We start from the raw sequence: 6,000 nt of genomic DNA, 5'->3' as shown, positions 1-6,000 counted from the left end.
CATGTCTCCAGCCTCTACATTTGCATTTTTCTCTCTTAATGATGCTGTATGTAACTGATAAAGGGAAAAATAAAAGATGCTGCATGTGTTTTCACACCTCTGCTCGCCCTATCTCGGCTTCCTGTTACCCACAGCTCCTCCAGGCTTTATGCCTTGATAGCAGACCCTCCTAGTACCCACCGGACGCAGCTGAGTCCCCACTCGCCGAGTCTGTCCCAGCTTCCCGCAGGCCTCCTGTCACACTGCCTGGGACCAGTTTATCTAAAGTCTGCACGAACTCGCCCTAATGCGATCTCTCCAAAGAGTGCCCTTACAGCTCGGCCCACCCCAATCTCATTCAGCCCTGCTCCAATCCCACCTAGGGGGCCAGCGCTAAGTTCCGCTCCCAATCGCTGTCCGGGCTGGGCCTGAAGCCGCCTCATTTTTTCAGTATTCTCTGTGCCTCTCACCTTTCAGCGTCCAGGCTGCCTGGTTTCCAGCGCCCTCGAGAGGTGGTAAGAAGCTACAGCTGCAAGACAGACCCTGCAGGTCCCTCCCCGCTTGCCGTAGTCGTCGCTTCTTTCGCCTGTGGACCCGGATGTGCCGAGCGGCTGCGGCGCGCTTGAGCCTCCCGCCGTTGGGACCCCGCGGTGCTCGGCTAGAGGTCCAGGGTGAGCGGGACCGTGGTGGTGGGTCGGGAAGTCGGGCGGAGTCCGGGAGGCCGAGAGGCAGCTTGCGGAGGCGTTCTGGTCGGCCGCCCTCGCCTACGCCGCCCGCGTCGCGTTGGGACCAGGCCGCGGCGGCGCTTTGTAGTGGGCGGGTGGTGTGCAGCTGGGCCTCGGCGCGTGGGCCGTGCGTCTGGAGAGCCTTCGGGCGCGCGGCCCCTGCAGCTTCGGAACGCTCTGGGAGGCAGGGCTCCTCGCTAACGCCCGCGGAACCGTCGTCCGTGGCTGTGCCTCGCTGTCGCGCCGGCCGGGTCTGAGGTGAGCGGCTTCCTCCGAGAAGTGAGAGGACGCAGCGGAACCCCAGGGACCCAGCGAGCCCCAGGCCGGGCGCCGTGCGAACCCCGTTGTCCCTACGGCTCCTCCCACAGGTCTGTTTCAGGTAGCTACAGCCGCTAGCACTGCGATGTCTAATTATGGGTCCTGGTCATCCCCACCTGGATGGTTTATTTTGCGTGTTCTGATGTTAGATGTGTAACACAATCGTTATCGTAAATTTATGCATAAGTAGAGAGGAGAGAGGATATGAAGCCTCTTCACTGAAAACAAACTCTAGATCACTTTGTGCATCTGGCTTTTCGTGGGTACTGGGGAATTGAACCCGGGCCTTCAGGCTTTGCATCACAGCCATTTCTCCAGCCCCCAAATTCTTAAATTATTTTGTGGTACTCAGAAAAAGCAAACAAAACAAAACAAAACAAAAAACAAAAAAAACTGCCACCCCCCCCAAAATCGTTAACGATTTAGGTTTACTTTTTCCTTTTTTTTTTTTTGGTTTAAAATGAAAAGGGGGGTATGGCTTAGCGGTTAAGGCATTTGGCTGTAAAGCCTATGGACCCGGGTTCAGTCCCTAGTTACCCACTAAAGGCAGCTGCACAAGTGGTGCGTGCAACTGGAGGTCATTTGCAGTGACTGAGGCCCTCGAGCACCCATTCTCTATCTGCTCCCATAACTAAATAAAATTATATATATATACACACACACACACACACACACACACACGTACGTATGTACGTACATACATACATACATACATATACATGCACGTCAGGACCTCTAGCTAGCCACTGCAAATGGATTCCAGATGCCTGCACTACTTTGTGCATCTGACTTTAAGTGGGAACTGGGAGATCAACTCTATTAGGTTTTGCAGACAAGTGCCTTAACTGTTTAACCATCTCTTCAGCCCTGTTTTGCCTTTTTCTCCTAAGTACTTTTTGTTGTTGTTATTTTTCAAGGTAGGGTCTTACTCTCTCTAGCCCATGCTGACCTAGAATTCACTATGTATTCTCAGGCTGGCCTCACACAGCAATCCTACCTCTTGCCTCTTTTTTTTTTTTTTTTTTTTTTTTTAATTTGGAGATATTTATTACTAGTACATAACTTACTCTATCCCAGTTATTAACCGGAACATTATCTCTTACAGTCACCATTTCTTACATCCTTACATTCACTGTAAACTTCCCACAGTTATCGAAAACATGGTTTGGAAGCTTTGACACTCTTACAGACTGGAATATTTAAATTTCTTTCTAAATATTCCCATCTATGTCTTGTACCTCTTGCCTCTTGCCTGCTGGGATTAAAGGCAAATGCCACCATGCCTGGCTTTTCAGGATTTTACTTTTTTAGTTTTATTTATTTATTTGAGAGAGAGAATGTATGGATTTACCAGGGCCTCTCACCCCTGCAAATGAACTCCAGACACATGCACCACTTTGTGTATCTGGTTTATGTGGGTACTGTGGAATCTAATCTGGGTCAGTAGGCTTTACAAGCAAGTGTTTTAACTGCTATGCCATCTCCAGCCCTGTTTTTAATTTTAATTTAATTAATATTTGAGAGAGAGAGAGAGAGAGAGAGAGAATGAATGAATGAATGAATGAATGAATGAATGTGGGTCTGAAGAGATGGCTTAGCAGTTAAGGGACTTGCCTGTAGAGTCTAAGAATCCAAGTTTGATTCCCTAATACCCATGTAAGCCAGATGCACAAGGTGATGCAAACATCTAGAGTTCATTTGCAGTGGCTGGAAGCCCTGGTGTGCCCATTCTCTCTCTCGCTCTCTCTGCCTCTTTTCTCAGGTCTCTCTCAAATAAATAAATAATTTCAAAAAATGATTAAAAGAAGAGAGAGCTGGGAGCTGGGCATGGTGGCACACACCTTTAATCCCAGCACTTGGGAGGCAGAGAGAGGAGGATCGCTGTAAATTCAAGGTTACCCTGAGACTACAGAGTGAATTTCAGGTCAGCCTGAGCTAGAGTGAGACCCTATCTCGAAGAAGAAGGAAAAAAGAGGGAGGTAGGGAGGGAAAGAATGGGTGTGCCAGGGCCTCTAGCCACTGTAAATGAACTCCAGACACATGTGTGACTTTGTGCATCTTGCTTTTGTGGGTACTGGGTAATTGAACCTTGGTCCTTCATCTTTGCAGGCAAGCTTCTTAATTGTTAAACCATCTCCAGTTCTAATATATATTTTAATTTTAAACATTTTATTTATTTATTTGAAACAGAGAGAGGGAGAGAGAGATGGAGAGTGAGAATGGAGCACCAGGGCCTCCTGGCCACTGCTAACGAATCCAGACACATGCACCACCCTGTGCATCTGGCTTATGTGGGACCTGAAGAATCGAACCTGGGTCCTTAGGCTTCAGAGGCATGTATTTATTGGTGAGAGAGAGAATGGGTGTGCCAGGGCCTTCAGCCACTTCAAATGAACTCCAGACACATGACTGCACATGTGTGACATTGCCCACTTGCATTGCTGTGCATCTGGCTTACATGGGACCTGGAGATTCGAACATGAGTTTTTAGGCTTCGCAGGCAAGTGTCTTAAGCACTAAGCCATCTCTCCAGACCAGCATCTTAAATTTTGATCAACCCTCTTTCGAACTTCTTTTACTAAATCCCCTCCCCTGACCTCACTTAGGCCATTGCATTCCCAGGAATTTCTTCATTTACTTAGATATATACAATACCTTCCCCTTTCCTTCCTCTCTTAAAGCTATTTTCTAGCTTGATGGCCTCTGCTACTGACTTACTCTAAGTCACATACATTTTGTAGCTAGGATCCACATATAAGAGAAAACATGCAGTGTTTAGCTTTCTAGGCCTGGGTTACCTCACTTATTATAATCCTTTCGGCATATAGTCCTTTCTCTGCAAGTTTCATAGTTTTCTTTTTCTTTTTTTTTGGTGTTTCGAGGTAGGGTCTCACTCTGGTCCAGGCTGACCTGGAATTAACTCTGTAGTCTTAGGGTAGCCTTGAACTCACGGCGATCCTCCTACCACTGCCTCCCAAGTGCTGGGATTAAAGGCGTGCGCCACCATGCCCAGCAATAGTTTTATTTTTCTTTATCACTGAACACAACTGTATTTTATAAATGTTCCACATCTTAATTATCCATCAGCTGAGGATTATCTAGTTTGGTTCCATTTCCTAGCTGTTGTTAATAGAGCTGCAGTAAATGTTGATGAGCAAGTATCTCTAAGGTAGTGACTACAGTCTTTGCCAAGGAGTGGTATAGCGGGGTCATATGGTAAATCTATTTTTGGTTGTCTCAGGAACCTCCACACTGATTTCCATGATAGCTGTACCAATTTCCATTCCCACCAACAGTGTAGAAGGGTTCCTGTTTTTCCATATCTTCACTAGCATTTATTATCCTTTTTTTTTTTTTTTTTTTTTTTTTGAGGTAGGGTCTTGCTCTAACCCAAGCTGACCTGGAATTTACTATGTGGTCTCAGGGTGGCCTCAAACTCATGGCTATCCTCCTACCTCTGCCTCCTGAGTGCTGGGGTTAAAGGCGTGCGCCACCATTCCTGGCTGTTTTCTTGATGATAGCCATGCTGAAAGGAGTGAGGTTGACTCTCAAAGTAGTTTTAGTTTACATTTCCCTGATGGTTAAGTTAGCTGAACATGTTTTTTTTTTTTTTTTTCCAATTTTTTATTTAAAAACTTCCATAATTACAGAGGATAAACCATGGTAATTCCCCACCACACACTTTGTCTTTGCAATTCCACTCCATCATACCCCCTCCCCCTCTCAATTAGTCTGTCTTTTTATTTTTATGTTATCATCTTTTCCTCCTATTATGAAAGTCCTCTGAGGTAGTGTGAGGCACTGCAAGGACATCAGTATTCAGGGTATTTGGTGTCTGGAAGAGTGCATTGTAAGCAATCCTACCCTTATTTTTGTTGCTCAAATTTGTTTTAGATATTTGAGATTTTTTTGTGCTTCCAAATGAATTTTAGTTATGTTATTTTTTATTTCTGTGAAGAATACCATTGGAATTTTGATAGTGATTACATTAAATGTGCAGATTACTTTTGATAAGATTGCCATTTTCACAATATTGATCTTCCAATCCTAGGACATGGGAGGCTTTTCCATTTCTGAATGCCTTCTGCAATTTCTCTCTTGAGTATTTTAGAGTTTTTTTTTTTTTTTTTTTTTTTTTTTTGGTTTTTCGAGGTAGGGTCTCACTCTGGCCCAGACTGACCTGGAATTCACTATGGAGTCTCAGGGTAGCCTTGAACTCATGGCGATCCTCCTACCTCTGCCTCTCAAGTGCTGGGATTAAAGGTGTGCACCACCACGCCTGGCTATTTAATTTAATTAATTAATTAATTATTTTTTTTTTACTTGGGAATTTTTTAAATTTTTATTATATTTTTTTAATTTTTAAATTTTTATTAACATTTTCCATGATTATAAAAAATATATGCCTGGCTATTTTAAAATTTTCATTGTAGAGATCCTTTACTTCCTTGGTTAGGGTTATTCAAAGGTACTTTATTATTTTTTTTGATGCAATTATGAATGGGAGTGATTCTCTGATTTCATCCTCAGCATGTTTGTTGTTAGCATGTAGGAAGGCTGCTGATTTTTGTATGTTTATTTTGTATTCTATATGTGTTTAGCAGCTGTAACAGTTTGCTGGTAGAGTCTTCATGGGCCTTTATATGTAGAATCATATCATCTGCAAATAGGGGATAATAATTCGATTTCTTTCCTTTTTTTTTGTACTTCTGGTTTTATCTTTGTTCTCTTGTGTTAACTAGTATTTGAGTATTGTTTGTTTTTTCCAGGTACCTTATATGTGTGCTTTTTCTTTCTCTTCAGCATGGAGGATCCTTTCAAGTATTTTCTGTAGAGCTGGTTTTATCTTCAAATACTCCTTTAGCCTGCTTTTGTCATGGAATGTCCTTATTTCTCTGTCTATTTGAATGGATAGCTGTGCAGGATAAAATAACCTTGGTTGACAGTTGTTATGTTATTTTAAATTTTTATTAACATT

The 6,000-nt window shown here is 43.7% G+C and overlaps 1 protein-coding gene across 14 annotated transcripts in view; it reads left to right on the top strand.

The window, feature by feature from the left end:
* The first annotated feature begins 560 nt into the window (after positions 1 to 560).
* Positions 561 to 6,000, top strand: part of Ep400 (E1A binding protein p400) — a 209,566-nt gene continuing 204,126 nt past the window's right edge. For 7 of the 14 annotated variants that reach the window (XM_045156098.1, XM_045156097.1, XM_045156102.1 and 4 more), the window contains exon 1: positions 953 to 1,072. The gene's annotated coding sequence lies outside the window, so the exon portion shown is untranslated. Of the gene's footprint in view, positions 651 to 952; positions 1,073 to 6,000 lie in introns of those variants that run through there. The other 7 variants (XM_045156099.1, XM_045156101.1, XM_045156096.1 and 4 more) reach the window with 3 other exon arrangements.

This window comes from Jaculus jaculus, chromosome 8 (assembly GCF_020740685.1).
Source record: "Jaculus jaculus isolate mJacJac1 chromosome 8, mJacJac1.mat.Y.cur, whole genome shotgun sequence".
NCBI classification, from domain to species: domain Eukaryota; kingdom Metazoa; phylum Chordata; class Mammalia; order Rodentia; family Dipodidae; genus Jaculus; species Jaculus jaculus.
The sequence above is the reverse complement of the archived record's forward strand: the minus strand, read 5'-3'. Positions and strand labels throughout refer to the sequence as shown.